This window comes from Lepidochelys kempii, chromosome 1, assembly GCF_965140265.1.
Source record: "Lepidochelys kempii isolate rLepKem1 chromosome 1, rLepKem1.hap2, whole genome shotgun sequence".
NCBI lineage: Eukaryota > Metazoa > Chordata > Testudines > Cheloniidae > Lepidochelys > Lepidochelys kempii.
The window spans coordinates 105,868,567-105,888,568 of record NC_133256.1 but is presented as its reverse complement, the minus strand read 5'-3'; the positions used below and the strand labels follow the sequence as shown (position 1 = coordinate 105,888,568).

At 47.8% G+C, this 20,002-nt stretch overlaps 1 protein-coding gene across 2 annotated transcripts in view; it reads right to left on the bottom strand.

Annotated features, from left to right (window-relative positions):
* Positions 1-12,252, bottom strand: part of MYO16 (myosin XVI) — a 607,668-nt gene extending 595,416 nt beyond the window's left edge. Inside the window, exon 1 of one of the 2 annotated variants that reach the window (XM_073349543.1) lies at positions 11,915-12,252. The gene's annotated coding sequence lies outside the window, so the exon portion shown is untranslated. The remainder of the gene's footprint in view (positions 1-11,914) is intronic. The other variant, XM_073349573.1, reaches the window with a different exon arrangement.
* Positions 12,253-20,002: the final 7,750 nt, after the last annotated feature.

The window sequence follows — 20,002 nt, the reverse complement described above, 5'->3', positions numbered from 1 at the left end:
GGTCATAGAACAAATCAATGTCAAAATCTGGAGGAGAAGTCGGGAGTTGGTGGTGCTCAGTCCTGTGCTCCAAGCACTAGCGCACACTGCTTCTCTTTTCCTGCTCCCAAATAAATATCTTGTCATCTGGGTTTCCTTGGAGACATCCGTATTTTTAGTTAAGTCGATTATGGCGGTGCTTCTCAGACACTGTTTCCAGCACAACAGGAAATGATATGAACAAAGAAGGAATTCATGCTGCCTCTTATGGTTGTGAGGAGTTCCCCATAAACATGCCACTATACTATCCTCCTTCAAAATCCTCTTAAAAACTCACTTGAAACCCACAAAACATTTGACAAAGGACAGGGAGTGTGTGTGCTGAAACGACTGCTCATCACCAAACACAGTATATATATATCACTATTACCAAGTCCTCCCTCTTCCAGTCCTTCTCCACTTACCTCAGATGCTTAGAAAGTAGGGTCTGTAGGGCAGTGACTTTCTTTTATTATATGTGTCTACAGCACCTAGCACAAAGAGACCTCAATCAGGGATCAAGCCACAAAGTGCTACTGCAATACAAATACTAATAGTTATAATCTTTTTACTGTCCATTTTAAATATTATTCCTCTCATTACCAGTTGAATCCATATTTATGCTATACGCATGCAATGAAATTATTTTATTTTGCAGCAGCTATTCTCTCCCAAGATTTTGAACTCAAGCCTCAAAGTTACATTATGGAGAGTTCAAGAGAGCAACTGCACAGACTGCCAAATCTTCAAGACATAAAAAAAAAAAGTTGTATTTTGTTTGATCTTTCTTTTGTCTTGTCATACACAGTGATAGTCAGTGTATCGATGGTTTCTGCAGTTATTGAATGCCTCGCCTTCTGCTTTGACCTTTAATTACCCACAAAAGCTATTTATTTCCACCTCCTTCAGGAATATTACCCTTCAATCATCTGGAATTTGGGTATCCAATATGGTACCATGTAGCTATTTATTTGTGTCATGGTTACTGGGCAAATTGAGCCTTACAGCCCCTTAGTCCCTTAGATGACAGGCTTGGCTTCCTGCACCTCACCCTGGGAGAAACCACAGGGTCTGGCTTCTCTTAGATTGGATCTCTAAGTAGCAGCCCCCTGTGTCAACCATAGTAACTCAACAGGCCCAGCAGCACTGGGGGCCTGTAAGCCCTTCTCCAGGAGCCTGTGACAGCAGCTGATTAAAGTCACTCAAAAACAGAATCCTCAAAACAAAATAGTTTTTTTATTGCCAAAGGGGATAAACGTTTAAGAAATCATGTTAACAAAAAACAAAATAAAGAGTACTATACTCATATTTTGTTACCCAGGCATAACTTCATAGTTCAAGTAACTCCATCTTATTCCCATTTCTGGGTTGGGAAAGCCAACCTACTTGCTTCAGTTCCTTTCTCTCTTTGAGAACAATGAGGAGTCTGGTAGCACCTTAAAGACTAACAGATTTATTTGGGCATAAGCTTTCGTGGGTAAAAATCCCACTTCTTCTGATTCTGAAGAAGTGGGGTTTTTACCCACGAAAGCTTATGCCCAAATAAATGTTAGTCTTTAAGGTGCCACCGGACTCCTCATTGTTTTTGTGGATACAGACTAACATGGCTACCCCTCTGATCCTTTCTCTCTTTGGCCAGGCCTCCCGGTATACTGGTATAACTATGTCGTTCAAGGGTGTGAAAAATCCCCACCCCTGAGCAACAAAGTTATACCAGCCTAACCCCCTGTGTAGACAGTGCTATGTTTAGCAGAGAGCATCTCTGCCTCTCGGAGAGGTAGATTAACTACGCCGATGGGAGAAGCTCTCCTGTTAGCATAGGAGCATCTTCACTTAAGTGCTACAGTGGTGCAGCTACATCAGTGCAGCTGCGCCACTACAACATTTTAAGTGTAGACCTGCCCTTTGTGTCTCAGTCAATTTGGATGTCCGCCTCAGCTTGATGACTACCCACTCGCCCCTCCTTCTCCTTCCCGAGACCAGCATCTTGAAGGTCTAGAATCCCCTTTGATCCTGTGTTTTGGTAAGGGAACAATAAACCATTCTGGCGGGAGCCAGCAAGGTACGTACTTCCTAATGGATGGCCCAGCCATGGTTATTTGTCTCTTTTGAAGCCCAAGTGTATTGTCCCATTTACCCTACGTGTATAATCTTTGCCATTGTTTTATTTCCTGTTTTCTCCCTTAAAACCCTCCTTTGATTTCATTCCATAGTAAGTATGCCATATTCATAAAAATGATACAGATATTTTCTCATTCATCACAGCTTGGTTTTAGCTAGGAAAGCAAACTAATATTGAAAAACTACTAGCAGGTAAGAACACACAAAGCACAGTATAGCAAGGTGAATGAGAGATTGTTACACAAAAAAGGAAAACAAATAATGCTGCCCCCCTCCCCAGTATTCTTTTTATTAGGTATATTCTACACTATTCTGTATGTTCTAAAATGTTCATGACCATATCAAAGTACCCAAAGGTCAAGTTTGTCAATAATTTCAGGGTTTCATGTAAAACTTTTCACCTCCAAAATGCTGGGGATAAAAGTCATAGAGCACTGTTGTTCTCTTGTGTACTCATAACAAGATCAACTAAGAATGCATATGCATCAGTGAAACATGAATCAGAGTATCATCACTGAAGCTATATCAATAAATACTCGATAAATAGACTAACCATGTGTCATAAAAATAAAGGGAAGGGTAACCACCTTTCTGTATACAGTGCTATAAAATCCCTCCTGGCCAGAGGCAAAACCCTTTCACCTGTAAAGGGTTAAGAAGCTAAGATAACCTCGCTGGCACCTGACCAAAATGACCAATGAAGAGACAAGATACTTTCAAATGGGGGGGAGGGGGCAAACAAAGGGTCTGTCTATCTATGTGTTCTTTTGCCGGGAACAGATCAGGAATGCAGTCTCAGAAACTCTGTTAATTTAATAAGTAATCTAGCTAGAAATGCGTTAGATTTCCTTTTGTTAAATGGCTGGTAAAATAAGCTGCGCTGAATGGAATGTATATTCCTGGTTTTGTGTCTTTTTGTAACTTAAGGTTTTGCCTAGAGAGATTCTCTATGTTTTGAATCTGATTACCCTGTAAGGTATTTACCATCCTGATTTTACAGAGGTGATTGTCTTACCTTTTCTTTTAATTAAAATTCTTCTTTTAAGAACCTGATTGATTTTTCATTGTTCTTAAGATCCAAGGGTTTCGGTCTGTGTTCACCTGTACAAATTGGTGAGGATTTTTATCAAGCCTTCCCCAGGAAAGGGGTTGTAGGGTTTGGGGGGATATTTTGGGGGAAGACGTCTCCAAGTGGGCTCTTTCCCTGTTCTTTGTTTAACACGCTTACTGGTGACAGCATAGGGTTCAAGGACAAGACAAAGTGTGTACCTTGGGGAAGTTTTTAACCTAAGCTGGTAGGAATAAGCTTAGGTGTTCTTTCATGCAGGTCCCCACATCTGTACCCTAGAGTTCAGAGTGGTGAAGGAACCTTGACACCATGTGACCATCACCATAAAATATTTGGCTGTACACTCTGGGATTCTCATCTGATTTCTATGAAGTTTCTCTGGGAAGTAAAATGAAATAGGTATAAATTTAGGGCACTACAGTACTTCATTCTTAGTAAGAATTCACAAATTGAAGAAGCTGGATTCTCTATATGCAGAGCTGGCTATTTGGCAATAGACTATAGGAAGACCCTTTCATCTTACCGATCTGGAAATATTTTATCATTCGATATTTCATTCAGAAAGGTGCAATGACCTGTAGTTCCAGTATTAAATTGACTGATTCTTAACTAGCAGGCCTAGACCACTCAACGTTAAACATCTCAAATGGTTGTTACTGCTGGCAGCAAGTGAGGATACGATGCTGCCAAACATCACTGAGTGCATCCCTAATTATTGCTAATTTCATGAGAGACTACAACATTGTTCTGTATTCATTAGCTGTGACCATCTCTGAGTTAACTGTAGACAGAAGACAAATTAGAAAAACTTGTAGACAATCATGTAGCAAGACCCCAAAAGTGCCTGGTGCAACAATAGGTTAGGGGTCTCTTTCCTGATTCCAAAATCTGACCCCCACCAGCACCAGTCCAGCCCCCATGTCCCCCAGCTCCTGCTCAGTTACCCCATAACCCCAATCAGCCCTCCTGTCCCCAAATTCCTGCCTAGCTTCCCTCCAGCTCCATCATGGCTCCCCTACAGACCCCTAAATTCTCCATAGCCCACCTCTCTCCGCTCCAGTTCTGATCCAGCCCTCCCAGCCTCCTTCAATCTAGTCCTCTGCTCCCACGGCTCTCATTAAATTAGCTCTCCAGGTCCTCTTCTGTCCCCACTTCCCTCATCCACCCTCCTACCCACCAGAGGTGCCTATTTTCCAATGTGCTGGGGAGTGCTTGACCCCGGCTCTGCACCAGGCATTGCCCCTACCCCATTTCTTCCCACTCCCTCCCCCAAGCGCACCCCACCCTGATCGTGGCGGGTGGGAGAGGCGCTGGGAGACACTAATCAGGGGGAGGGGCGGGCTGACGGTGAGTGCTCAGCACCCACCATTTTTTTTCCAATGGGTGCTCCAGCCCCAGAGCACCCACAGAGTCGGCGCCTATGCTAGCCACATTTCAGGTCCCCACAAACCCTCCTTCAGTTCTCCCCTTCGGTCTCCTCCAGCTCTGATCTAGTCCCCAACTTCCCTCACCATGCCCTGTGGAAAGCTGCCAAAGCTTTCACCTTCTATCTCAGGAGGAGTGCGGGGGGAAAGGGGAGCACATCTCCCATCTCTGCTTCCCTGTGTCTCCATGTCTCTGTGAATCCCCTGGCGCTGCAATCTCCCCCACCCTCATCTTTTCTGCATGTCTTTGCCAGCTGTTCACACCTATGGTCACCCCAGCTTAAGCCCCCCCCCCGCCCCAAAGAGATAATAGGCCTCACTCTCCCACAGAAGCCCCTCTAATTGGGCCCCCATAATCTCATTGCCTATGGACTGTGTGCCCCGTAGACCACTGTAGCTATGCTACTGCATTTAGTAAGTGCAATTGAGATCTACTACACAGTGAGCTGACAGTGGATCACAAGCTCTTAGGAGCAATTTTAACTTGTGCTGCCCTGTTTGGAGTCTGACTCCTTCAAATTGGCTTTGGACCACACACCTCTTTTTTTGGTACCAAGACAAGCATTTTGTATCATCTTTGCTTTGCCACAATGTTTGTTTCTTAGTGTAGCATCATACTAAGTAGATTTATCTTGTCTGCACACCATGTTACACAGGGATTCCTACTCTGCCTTCTGATTTTCACTTCAAGGTGCTATATGTTCCCCAGAAGCATGTAGCACACACTCCTCACTTGACTGTGTTGCTTTGAAATCAGGGAGCTATTTTAAGGAACATCATGCTTGACTGAAATAGAACAGTGGTTTCCAAGCACAGTGAGGCATTGCCATGTGTTGGTCATGCAGTTGCCTCAAACAAGTGTAAAATATCCAAATTTCAAGAAAGCTCAAGCTATATTTGATTACATACAATATATACTATACAACTTTGAGTCAGTCTATCCACCTGTTGACCAGATGGGCAATTATACTCATTCATGGTCAACATTAAGTATAATCCCACAAATTCTATTTCAAACATTATTGACAGGATTTACACACCTTTTCACAGTTTCACCACAAACAGACAAATTTCACTTTTGCAGTGAAGAGCTATTGCAATGGGGAGGCAGCATGGCCTGTGGGATAAAGCATGGGACTGGGAGTCAGGAGACCCTGTTCTGTGCCCCAGCTCTGCCACTAACCTACTATATCACCTTAGGCTTGTTTCTCCTCCACCAATTTACCTGCTTTGATTATTTAAACTGTGTGCTCTTTGGGGCAGGGACTGTCTCTCACTATGTGTTTGTTCAGAGCCTAATGCTCCAATCTCAGCTGGGGCTTCTTGGGTGCTATTGTAGTACAAATAAATCACTACCACCATGGTGCAGAGTTCAGAGCTCTGCACATCCTACCATACAAGTTCAAGTTCTCTGAGCTGGGCTCCTGCTCCCTGTGCCAGCATGGATAGGAATACTGAGGAGTCAGCCTACTTAGCTCAAGCGAGGAGCCTCTGCAGTGACCCCACCATCCTCCCTCCCAGGCCAAATTCAAGACAGCAATGATAGGCTTTGAAAGGAGTCCTGGTCAGCTCTCCTTAGCAAAGGAATCAGAGTAACAGTCGTGCTAGTCTGTATTCGCAAAAAGAAAAGGAGTACTTGTGGCACCTTGTGGCATCCGATGAAGTGAGCTGTAGCTCATGAAAACTTATGCTCAAATAAATTGGTTAGTCTCTAAGGTGCCACAAGTCCTCCTTTTCTTTTAGCAAAGGAAAGTCACCATGGGTCCAGGTCAGCCAGGAGGGAGGACGGTAGGGTGACCAGACATCCCATTTTTAAAGGGACAGTCTCATATTTAAGCCCTCCTGCAGGTGTCCCAACTTTTTCTTTAAAATGGGCAAATTGTCCTGTATTTTATGTCTCCGCCCCATCAGTATTTGTGGGTCCTGCTGCTGGCTGGATCCCTGCTTGACAGCTGCCCGCCACCAGCAGTGAGTGGGGGGGTCCAATGGCTGATGATGGGGGTAGGGGTGCAAGGCTGGTAGCAGGGAAAGCTGCAATACGTGGGACCGGCTGCTCCCCTTGATGGTCCGTCAGTGCAGCCCCTGCTGCATGCCAAACCTTGTCCCATTTCTGGCCAGCACTGGCTGCATGCTACAGTGGCTGGTGAGTGTGGGCAGGGGCCAAGTGGCAGCTGGTTACATGTCGCGTCTGTTGCCCACCCATCGGCCCTTTACGTGCTTCCCTTCTCACTGTCCTCTCCCTGCTTTTCTCCTTCACCACCCCCCCGTCCAGTCCCACTGCACCTCCATATTCCCTCACCCCCCAACGGGGTGCATCCCATTCCCAGTGCTGTGCAGAGAACTAGCCCCTGGTCAGAGCACTCAGCTTACCAACAGCCTAGCCAGCAGGTTCCTTCCTTCCCGCACTGCCTCTGGCTGAGCTGGTGCCCCGGAAAACAGCCCAGAGCACTGGCCAGGTGGAGCCGAGCCCTGCATGTCCCAATCCCCCCTGCCGCCCCACCCTGCAGTGCTGGCAGAGCAGCCATCCCACCCCTCAGCTAAGCTCTGGGGTAGCAGAGAGGAAATGATTTCCAGCCTGTTCACACCTGGATCCTGCAGGCTCCACAGCAGCCCCCTGGGCAAGGGCTTAGCACCCTCTTCTCACAAACACACACACACACACACACACACACTGCCCTGGGTCCTGCCCCCAGGGAGCACAGGGCTTCTCAGTCTCCTATGCACCCTCCCCTGTTGAGCTACCTCTCTGGCCCAGTTCCCTGAAGCCCCTGCAGTTAGGTTCCCTGGGCCCTGGTGCACAATGCATCCTTAGGGCTTAACCCCTTCCTGCCCGCACTGCAGCCAGGGGACAGAGACGGCTGGGTTATGTTGGTGGCCAGCAGCAGCCTGGAGGTGTTAGCTGCCTTTCAACACTGTGCAGGCCGGAAGGAACAAGCTGCTTCCAGCCACAGGGGAGTGTGTGCAGGGGAGGGGTGGGAAGAGATGAGCTCTGCAAAAACATGGGCCAGGTCATCTCTTCTTCCACCCGCCCCGCCCCCCGTCCCTGAAAGCAGCTCCCATCCCTTCCCTCTCACACAGTGCCACATTGTGGTGTGAACACGGGCAGAAATCTGGAGAGGGGGAGCATGTGACCCTGCATGCCCCGCCACATGTTGCCTCGGAAAGATGCGGCTCCAGGTACCAGGAGAGGCGGGTCCGTCCCGGGGGCCCAGCCAGGCATGGAGGGTGGAGAGCACCAGGCAGGGAGGGTCGGGTCGGTCAGTCACCCCCACTGTGTGAGAAAGATGTACAGGAGTGTGTGTTTGTCACCCCTTCCTGTGTGAACCCTAAAGCCTTAAAGATAAGAAGGTAAATAAAGAGAATCCAACTACACAGTATTTATTTTTAACAGGGGCTCAGTCAACTTGATGTTAATTTGAACATTTGTACTGCATAGTTCTGATTGATTGCCGTTGAACTCACTTGAATACAAGTAATTTTACCAGGTGTCCCATATTCAGCATAGGAAAATACAGTCACCCTAGCAAGCTAGGAATAAAAATCAAGGGGGGTGAAGAATAAGTCCCCAAATTAAACCAAATAACTAATATTCTCTGAGGAGATAATACTTGGCACGTCTCATGTCCAAAGTGCTTTACAGAGAGGTAAAGAGGGTCAACAAACGTGGACAAGGGTGATCCGGTGGATGTAGTATATGTGGATTTTCAGAAAGATCCCTCACCAAAGGCTCTTAAGCACAGTAAGCAGTCATGGGATAAGAGGGAAGTCCTCTCGTGGATCATTAACTGGTTAAAACATGGATCAGCAACCTTTGGCACACGGCCCGTCAGGGTAAGCCCCTGGCGGGCCAGGACGGTTTGTTTACCTGCCATGTCCACACGTTCGGCTGATCGCAGCTCCCACTGTTCACGGTTCACCGCTCCAGGCCAATGGGGGCTACGGGACGTGGCGCGGGCCAAAGGATGTGCTGGCCGCCACTTCCCACAGCCCCCATTGGCCTGGAGTGGCGAACCACAGCCAGTGGGAGCCACAATCGGCCAAACCTGTGGACACAGCAGGTAAACAAACTGTCCCGGCCCGCCAGGGACTTACCCTTACAGGCCACGTGCCGAAGGTTGCTGATCCCTGGGTTAAAAGATAGGAAACAAAGGGTAGGAATGAATGGTCCGTTTTCACAATGGAAAGACGTAAATAGTGGGGCTCCTCAAGAATCTGTCCTGGTACCAGTGCTGTTGAACATATTCATAAATGTCTAGAAAAGAAATAAACACAAAGTTTGCAGATGACACTAAATTGCTCATGATAAAGTCCAAAATAGACGGTGAAGACTTACAAAGGAATCACACAAAACTGGGTAACTGGGCAACAAAATGTTGTATGCAGTGTAGTTGTAGCCATATCAGGCTATTAGAGAGACAAGAGGGTAGGTAATATCTTTTCTGGACTAAATTCTTTTGGTGAGAAAGTCCAGCTTTCGAGCCACATAGAGCACTGACCTGAAGAAAAGCTCTGTGTGGCCCAAAAGCTTGTCTCTCTCACCAAAACAAGTTGGTCCAATAAAAGCTATTACCTCACCCACCTTGTCTCTGGGCAATAAAATGGCAGATGAAATTCAGTGTCTATAAATGCAAAGAAATGCACATTGGACAACATAATCCCAACTACCTAAACAAAATGATGGGGGTCTAAATTCGCTGTTACTCCAAGAAAGAGATCTTGGAGTCACCACAGATAGTCCTCTGAAAACATCCACTCAATGTGCAGCAGTAATCAAAAAAGCTAACACATAATAAGACAAAAAATACCATAATACCACTATATAAATACACAGTACGCTCAAACCTTGAATACTGCATGCAGGTCTGGTCAACCCATCTCAAAAAAAAAAAGATATATTAGAAAGGTACAGAGAAGGGTAACAAAAGTAATTAGGGGTATGGAACAGCTTTCATATGAGGAGAGATGACAAAGCCTGGCACTGTTCAGTTTAGAAAAGAGATGACTGACGAGGGTTATGACAGAAGTCTATAAAATCATGAATGATGTGGAGAAAGTGAATAGGGAAGTATTATTTATCCCTTCACATAACACACAAACCAGGGGTCACCGAATGAAATTAAGAGGCAGCAGGTTTAAAACGAACAAATGGAAGTACTTTTTCACACAATGTACAGTCAATCTGGGGAACTCATTGCCAGAGGATGTTGTGAAGACCAAAAGTATAACTAGGGTCAAAAAAGAATTAGATAAGTTCATGAAGGATAGGTCCATCAATGGCTATTAACCAAGATAGTCAGGGACTCAAGCCATGCTCTGGTGTCCCTAAACCTCTGACTGTCAGAAGTTGGGACTGGACAACAGATGGTGGATCACTCATACATTGCTCTGTTCTGTGCACCAGGCACTGTCAGAAGACAGGATACTGAGCTAGATGAATCATTGGTCTCACTCACTATGGCCATTCTTATGTACATTATCCAATTAATTAATATTAGCAAGGGCCCTGTGTGGGTGGTATCACTCCTATTTTAAATAGGGGGAAACTGTGGCAGACAGCAAAGACTTGCCCAGGCTTTTAGCTGAAAATCAGTGTTAGAACTGAGGAGCTCCTAGCTCTGAGTGCCACGCTCACACCACTGGACTGCATCTTTCCTACAGGGGCTGGGCAGAAAAACAAAAATAATCTTTTGTAGCTGATAAGCTGGTGTGGGAGTAATGCAGTCATTTATGTATACTGTTTTGATGGCTTGCTTCAAGTTGTGCTCTTATCCGTTTACTCCACCCAGGAAAAGGAGGAGGATGCTCAGCGCAATGTCATTAAACTAGAGCAGATTATTTAAGGAAGAGCATGTGGCGCAGATCCTAGACTAGTTTTTTCACCTCCACTCTTTTCCTCTAAGGCTATGTCTACACTGCGCTTTTGTTGTTACAACTTTTGTCAAGTTAGGGATGTGAAAAAACACACCCCTGACTGACAAAAGTTTTAATGACAAAAAGTGTCTCCATGCCTGTCCCTGTGGACAGCACTTCGTCGGCAGGAGACACTTTCCTGCCAACAAAGCTACCTCTCCTTGGGGTGGAGATTTTGCCAGCAGGAAAGCTCTCTCCTGCCGGCAAAGAGTGGCTACGCTGCGTACCTTACAGCAGCAGGGCTATAGTGGCACAGCTGTGCCGCTGTAAGGTATTCAGTGTAGACATAGCCTAAAGCAGTCTTTTCTCAACCTTTCTGATACCAGGGACCAGCTACTGCCTTCCTAAACTGTACCAGGGAGATTTCAGGGACCAGTGCCAGTCCATGGATGGGTGGTTGAGAAACACGGCCATAAGAACATAACATGTGAACAACTATACTGGATCAGACCAAAGGTCCAGTTACCCCAGTATCCTGTCTTCCATCAGTGGCCAGTGCCAGGTGCCCCAGAGGGAATGAACAGAACAGGGAATCATCAAGTGATCCATCCCCTCTCGCCTAGTCCCAGCTTCTTGCAAACAGAGGCTCGGGACACCATCCCTGCCCATCCTGGCTAATAGCCATTGATGGACCTATCCTCCAGGAACTTATCTAGTTCTTTTTTTGAACCCAGTTATAGTCTTGGCCTTCAGGACATGCTCTGGCAAGGCGTTCCACAGGTTGACTGTGCGTTGTGTGAAGAAATAACTTCCTTTTGTTCGTTTGAAACCTGCTGCCCATTCATTTCATAGGTGCTGGAACAAGGGGTGCTGCCACACTCCCTGCCTTGAAGTGGTTTCTCATGCAGGGTTGACAGGTTGGTTCAACGGCTCTCAGCACCCCCACTAGACAAATTGTTCCAGCCCCCCGAACACACTGCTCTAACTAGAGGCTCTCTCCCCACACAGCACAGGAGCCAGCCCCTGCCCGGCGGGGCGACATGGGTGACCCTCTCCAGCGCTGCCCCCGTAACCTTAGCAACTGGCCGCTTTCACCCTTCTCCGGGCGGGCTCCCTCCGCGGCCAGCTCCCGCCGACCAGCCCGCTCTCCGCGCGGGTTGGGGCAAGGCGCGTGTGTGGGTGTGTGCGTGTCTTACCCTCAGCTTAAAGGCTCGCCCAGGACACAAAGCGCGACGCGTGTCACAGCACCGGCCGCTTCCCGAGGCTCAGGCGCCGGCAAACTCGCGGAGCGGCGAACCCGGCCGCGGAGAACCCGGGGCCCCGCGCAGCCCCCCGCGGCTCCGCGAGGCAGCGAGCGCGGGAACTTCAGCCGGGCACCGAAGCCGCCCCGCGGGGGCCGGTCTCCCTCCCCGCCCGCGCGCCTCACGCTCACCTCGCCGACGTGGGGGGCTCTCACCAGCCCGCAGCCTCCGGCGGGGAGACGCTCGCGATTGCCCCGGGTGTGGCCAGTGTCGTCCCAAGCTCCGCCGGCGAGGCACTTCTAGGCAGAGCGATTCCCTGGCTGACACTCAGCCCAGCACCGAGAGGCGGGTGGGAGGAGACGAGAGCGGGAGGGAGACACACACACACACACACACAAATTACAGCGGCTGAGTCAAAGCTAACAGCTGCTTTGCTTCCTCTCCTCCCAGCCGCGCAGCACTTCGTTCCCACAAGGAGGTGTGAGCGCGGGCGGCTCCGCTTGTGTCGGTCTCTGACACACACTTTCGCTTTCTGTCAGCGTTTCCCTCAAGCACACACATCTCCCCCCCCCCCCCCCCCCAGTTACTTCTCGGTCACATGCAGGCCGTTAGTTCTCCCTTCCTCTCTCTCACACACATTGTTGTGTGTTCCTCTCAGTCTGACACACACACACACACTCGGCTGCCTTGCCTTACGGTTTCCGACTGTCCCTGCCACGGGGGCAAAAGCAGCAATGGTAGAAGCTTGAATGGAGACTGGCTGACCGCAGTTTTAATCACTGTATTTGCTGTGAACAGGATTAGATTGCATGGGCCTTTCCACAGCACAGCCTGTCTACACTGGTGTTCACACAGTTGCTACCATCCGTGGATTTATAGCCCTGGCAGCAGTGCAGACATACTTATTTCCTCAGGTCTCAATCCCCCTACCACAACCTCTTTTACTTCACTCTGAGTAACAATGGCAATTAGGATAAAGCCATTATTTCAATTGACTCAATACAATAAGGTGACAAGACCATTGCACAATAAAAACAAGAGGCAGAAAGTTAATGTACTTAACACTTGGAAAAAGCAAGTGAAGCGCAAATAGACTCCACTTAATCAGAGACTTTTTTGCAAGACTTCTGTACATTCTGCTAGAAAATATGCCACTAAAGCCTGAGAATGCTGCTTACAGCATACGCACTCCTACAAATACACATACCCTTCTCCCCTTTGGATTTATCCAAATATATAGTACAAATTATAAAGATGCGATTCTTTTCAAATGCCCTTGTCTCTTTTTCCCCCTTTGCATCAACTGCTTGAAGGAAAAGGGGGGAGGGGGGGAATACCCATTCAGATTCAAACAATCTGGTTGCTGTTCAGCACAACAAAGAACTGGTTGATTCCCTGCCAAATTGACAATGCCAAACAAAAGGGAAACATTGGGAACATCATAGTTGTTTCCCAGTGAGATGGTACTTCTTAAAAGATATACAGTTATGAAAAAAATGCCATTACATTTCTCCATCCACATGCTATAAGCAGCATTCTCATGCTCTAGTGCAGTGGTGCTCAACCAGGGTACGCATAACCCTGGGGATATGCAGAGGTGTTCCAGGGGGTACATTAACTCATCTAGATTTTTGCCTATTTTGACAATAGGCTACATAAAAAGCACTAGTGAAGTACAAACTAAAATGTCATACAGTGACTTTTTTATACTGCTCTATATACTATACTATATGCTGAAATGTAAGTACAATATTTCTATTCCAATCGAATATGGTTATATGGTAATATGGTTATGTGGTATGGTTATGGTTATATGGTAAACATGAGAAAGTAAGCATTTTTTCAGTAACAGTGTGGCTGTGACACTTTTGTATTTTTATGTCTGATTTTGTAAGCAAGTAGTTTTTAAGTGAGGTGGAACTTGGGATACACAAGACAAATCAAACTGTTGAAAGGAGTACAGTAATCTGGAATGGTTGAAAGCCACTCTTCTAGTGGCATCTTTCCTAGCAGAATGTGCAGAAGTCTAACAAAAAAAAGTCCTTATTATCAGGAGTCTATTTTTGAGCTTGTCAAACAATTAGGCTATGTCTACACTGGCAACTGAACAACAAAACTTTTGTCTTTCAGAGGTGTAAATCCCTACCCCACCCCGAAAGACAAAAGTTTTGCTGATGACAAGTGCCAGTGTGAACAGCTCTTTGCCCGCAGAAGCACTCTCCTGCCAACAATGGTAACACCACTCGGGGTGGGGGAGGGGGAGTTTTTTGTCTGCAGGAGAGCTGACAAACAGTGGCTACACTGTGCGCCTTTGAGTGACACAGCTGTAGCAGCCCAGCCCTGTTACTAAAAGCTGCGTAGTGTAGACATAGCCCTGGTCTACACTAGGACTTTAGGACGAATTTAGCAGCATTAAATCGATGTAAACCTGCACCTGTCCACACGATGAAGCCCTTTTTTTCGACTTAAAGGGCTCTTAAAATCGATTTCCTTACTCCACCCCTGACAAGTGGATTAGCGCTAAAATCGGCCTTGCCGGGTCGAATTTGGGGTACTGTGGACACAATTCAACGGGATTGGCCTCCGGGAGCTATCCCAGAGTGCTCCATTGTGACCGCTCTGGACGGCACTCTCAACTCAGATGCACTGGCCAGGTAGACAGGAAAAGAACCACGAACTTTTGAATCTCATTCCCTGTTTGGCCAGCGTGGCAAGCTGCAGTTGACCATGCAGAGCTCATCAGCAGAGGTGACCATGCAGAGCTCATCAGCAGAGGTGACCATGATGGAGTCCCAGAATCGCAAAAGAACTCCAGCATGGACTGAACGGGAGGTACGGGATCTGATCGCTGTATGGGGAGAGGAATCCTTGCTATCAGAACTCCGTTCCAGTTTTCAAAATGCCAAAACCTTTGTCAAAATCTCCCAGGGCATGAAGGACAGAGGCCATAACAGGGACCCGAAGCAGTGCCGCATGAAACTTAAGGAGGCAAGCCTACCAGAAAACCAGAGAGGTGAACGGCCGCTCCGGGTCAGAGCCCCAAACATGCCGCTTCTATGATGAGCTGCATGCCATTTTAGGGGGTACAGCCACCACTACCCCAGCCGTGTTGTTTGACTCCTTCAATGGAGATGGAGGCAACACGGAAGCAGGTTTTGGGGACGAAGAAGATGATGATGATGATGAGGTTGTAGATAGCTCACAGCAAGCAAGCAGAGAAACCGGTTTTCCCGACAGCCAGGAACTGTTTCTCACCCTGGACCTGGAGCCAGTACCCCCTGAACCCACCCAAGGCTGCTTCCTGGACCCGGCAGGCAGAGAAGGGACCTCCGGTGAGTGTACCTTACTATACATGGTTTAAAAGCAAGCGTGTGAAAGGATTACTTTGCCCTGGCATTCGCGGCTCTCCTGGATGTACTCCCAAAGCCTTTGCAAAAGGTTTCTGGAGAGGGCAGCCTTATTGCGTCCTCGATGGTAGGACACTTTACCACTCCAGGCCAGTAACACGTACTCAGGAATCATTGTACAACAAAGCATTGCAGTGTATGTTTGCTGGCGTTCAAACAACATCTGTTCTTTATCTCTCTGTGTTATCCTCAGGAGAGTGAGATATCATTCATGGTCACCTGGTTGAAATAGGGTGCTTTTCTTCAGGGGACACTCAGAGGTGCCCGTTCCTGCTGGGCTGTTTGCCTGTGGCTGAACAGAAATGTTCCCCGCTGTTAGCCACGCGGTAGGGGGGAGGCAAAATGCGACCTTGTAACGAAAGCACATGTGCTATGTATGTAATGTTAACAGCAAGGTTTACCCTGAAAGAGTGTAGCCACTGTTTTATACAATGTGTCTTTTTAAATACCGCTGTCCCTTTTTTTTTCTCCACCAGCTGCATGTGTTTCAATGATCACAGGATCTTCTCCTTCCCAGAGGCTAGTGAAGATAAGAAAGAAAAAAAAATGCACTCGTGATGAAATGTTCTCTGAGCTCATGCTGTCCTCCCACGCTGACAGAGCACAGACGAATGCGTGGAGGCAAATAATGTCAGAGTGCAGGAAAGCACAAAATGACCAGGAGGAGAGGTGGCGGGCTGAAGAGAGTAAGTGGCGGGCTGAAGAGAGTAAGTGGTGGGCTGAAGCTCAAATGTGGTGGCAGCGTGATGAGAAGAGGCAGGATTCAATGCTGAGGCTGCTGGAGGATCAAACCAGTATGCTCCAGTGTATGGCTGAGCTGCAGCAAAGGCAGCTGGAGCACAGACTGCCACTACAGCCCCTGTGTAACCAACCGCCCTTCTCCCCAAGTTCCATAGCCTCCTCACCCAGATGCCCAAGAACGCGGTGGGGGTCCTCCGGCCACCCAGCCACTCCACCACAGAGGATTGCCCAAAAAACAGAAGGCTGTCATTCAATAAATTTTAAAGTTCTAAGCTTTTAAAGTGCTGTGTGGCATTTTCCTGTGTGGCATACAGGGTTGGCTTATAGGAAATTAAAATCAACAAAGGGGGTGGCTTTACATCAATGAGCATTTCAGGCAGGACTTCACGGAGGGTTCCAATAAGAAATGGTGCACCTAAGTAATTGTTCTTATTGGAACAAGCAGGTTGATCTGGCCTCTGATTGATACATGGCTAGATTTACCTCGCTGCACCTTCTCTGTGAGTGACTGCAGTGTGACCTAGAGGAATGAGTCCCCTAGACGGGGGAGGGGGGGAAGCAAATGAGTACAAAACAAATCTGGTCTATTTCTTGTTTTGATCCACTCCATCTATCTTTTACATCTTTGGCTGGCAGCAGATGGTGCAGAAGGACTGCAAGCCATCCACATCTCATGGCTGCTCAGCAGAAGATGGTGCAGTAGGACTGCTAGCCATCCTCATCTCTTGCCTGCCTGGCAGAAGATGGTACAGTAGGACTGCTAGCAATCCGTATCGCCTGCCTGATCACCATAAGATGGTTCAATAGGACTGACTGCAGGACTAAAGAGAATGACCTGGTCAAGTCACTCCAAATTTAGTCCCTGCGCCCATGTCTGCCCAGGCGCTCCCAGCCGACGTGGCCAGGAGCACCTCGGACATGACAATGATGGCTACCAGTCATACTGTACTGTCTGCTGCCACAAGGCAATGGGTTGATGCTGCTGTGTAGCAATGCAGAACCACGTCTGCCAGCACCCAGGAGACATACGGTGACGGTTATCTGAGCTGTCTCCATGCTTGCCGTGGTATGGTGTCTGCACAGGTAACTGAAGAAAAAAGGTGCGAAACGATTGTCTGCTGCTGCTTTCATGGAGGGAGGGAGGGAACGGGGGCCTGACGATATGTACCCAGAACCACCCACGACAATGTTTTAGCCCCATCAGGCATTGGGATCTCAACCCAGAATTCCAATGGGCAGCGGAGACTGCGGGAACTGTGGGATAGCTACCCACAGTGCAACGCTCCGGAAGTCGACGCTTGCCTCGGTACTGTGGAAGCTCTCCGCCAAGTTAATGCACTTAATGCACTTAGAGCATTTTCTGTGGGGACACACACACTCGAATATATAAAAACGATTTCTAAAAAACTGACTTCTATAAATTTGACCTAATTTTGTAGTGTAGACATACCCATAGTAGACAATGGCTCTTCAAAGGTACTGATGGTATCTCTTTACATGTCACTTGCTTTTTCCAAAGTGTTACAGTAACTTTCTCACTCTTATTTTTATTGTGCTCTTGTCACCTTTTTATACTGGGTCAATTGAAATAATGGATTTATACTAATTGTCATTGTTACTTAGGCCTTGGCTACACTGCAAAGTTTTGTTGACAAAAGGCAGCTTTTGTTGACAAAACAGTGGATGCATAAACACTGCAATGCAACTCTTGGCACAAAAATGCCCTGTTTTGGTGACAAAATAAAACACAGGCACCAAGTTTGTAATCTGCCGGGAGGGAAGGGACTCCCCCTGGCTCCGCCCAGTCCCCGCCCCCACTCCACCCCTTCCTTCCAAGACCCCACCTGCCCTGCTTCTTCCCACCCCCGCTCCACCCCTTCCCCTCCCAGTTCAGCTCCCTCCCTTCAAGTACGCTGCACCCTCACTCCTTCCCCTCCCCTCCAGTGCCTCCTGACACCGCAAAACAGCTGACCCACAGCAGGCGGTAGGTGCTGGAAGGGAGGAGGAGGTGCTGATCAGTGGGGCCCACCTGTGGGCAGGAGGTGCTGCAAGAAAGGGGAGCAGCACAGGGACCAGGGCAGAAGCCACACGCGAGCAGCATAGGGACCAGGGCGGAAGCCACAAGCATGTAGTAGATGTACCCTCGCTTCCCTGCTTACCCTCAGCAGTGAGATATCTGCTAGAATGACCCCCGCCTGTGGAAAAGTGTGGGAGAACTTTAGAATTTTTTTCCTAGTCAGTTTCACTGCAACCCTTGCAGAGTGAGTGCTCTTTTCTCCAGGTGGAGCACCCCCCCACAGCCAACACTCACTATGTTTTAGGAGTTCACAGAAATGTGCGCTTGCCAAGGGTATGTGAAAAGGTGATTGTTATGTTACAAAAGGTGTATTTTACAGATATATTTCAATGCTGTCTGTGAACTTAACAATCATGCTTCTGTGCATTGTTCCTTCTTCATCAGCAGATGTGGCCTTCAGGAACACCTCACGCATACTGGCCAAGCATCTCCGCCAGATAAGAAAGGGCCCAATACAAAGCAACGAAGACATGTTCCGGGAGGTACTGCACTTCTCCAATGCAGAGAAAAGGGAACACAAGGATTGGAGAGAAGCCAAAAGACAGGACAGAAAAGAAAATTAGGCGTTTGTTAAGGTCGTTACTGAGCAGATGATTAAAGTCACGGAGGAGCAAATGCAGATGCTGAAGTCCTTAATAATGCTGCAGACTGAGCAGACGTGTGCCCGCCCTCCCTTGCAGCAGATTCAGAATGCTCTTCTGTGCCTCCCCAACTCCACCCACACAGTCCTTTCCACTTTCCAGGACTTCTTGATTTCCCCTTCACTCCACCCCCTTAGACAACTTTCAAAATGATAGCTGGACCTACACACAGCTCTGAAAGTCTGCCCTTCCCTGGTACCTCCTTTCCCACCAAGCATCTTTGTGTGTGTGTGTGTGTGTGTTGTTTCTTGTGCAATAAAAGCAAAGTTTTTGAACCGTAACTCATCTTTATTTGTTTCCTACAAATTGAGATAGTAGGAACTACTAATAATACACAGGCGGTTTAATCATTTGCTTACTGGAACGTAAGGCCCAAATTTCGCTATTACTTCCTAGAAAAACTACATGTAATATAACATTGCAGCACCAATCAGAGAGATATACATTACTGGTTCTCATTTTCAAAGTGTTGCCTCAAAGCCTCCCTGATTTGAATTGGCCCCCCTGCCGGGCCCCTCTGATAGCCATGGTTTCTTGCTGCTCAAGATCAGCAGCCAAGCAGTTTGCCTCAACACTCCACCCCTAAGCAAAGCTTTCACCTTTAGCTTCACAAAGATTATGCAACATACAACACGCAGCTATGACCACGTGAATATTATCCTCATTGAGGTCTAACCTGCCATAAAGGCATCGCCAGCATGCCTTTAATCTGCCAAAGGCACATTGCACTGTCATCCCAGCACCTGCTCAGCCTGTTATTGAACCGCTTCTTACTGCGGTCCAGGTTTCCCATGTAAGGTTTCATGAGCCACGGCCATAAGTGGTACACTGGGTCTCCCAGGAACATCCCCCACTGTAATCTTGGTCTGGAAAGAAAGTCCCCACTTGCAGCTTTCTGCACAGGCTGGTGTTCCTAAATATGCATGCATCATGTACCTTCCCGGACCACCCCACGTTGATATTAGTGAAACACCCATGGTGATGCACAAGCACCTGCAACACCATAGAGAAGTACCTGTTCCTATTGATGTACTCTATTTCATGGTGGTCTGGTGCCAAAATTGGAACATGCGTGCCATCTGTCACCCCTCCGCAGTTAGGGAAACCCATTTCTGAAAAGCTGTTCAATATTTCACTCGCATTTCCCAGAGTCACGGTCCTTCGTAGCAGGATGTGATTAATTCCCCTGCACACTTGCATTAACACAGCCCCAACGGTCGACTTCCCAACATCAAATTGATTCGCGACCGACCGGTAAGAGTCCAGAGTCACCAGCTTTCACACAGCAATTGCCCCATGCTTCTGTACCGATAGGGCAGCTCTCATTCAGGTGTCCTTGTGCTGGAGTGCTAGGGCGAGTTGTGCACATAGTTCTAGGAAGATGGCTTTCTGCATCCAAAATTTCTGTAGCCA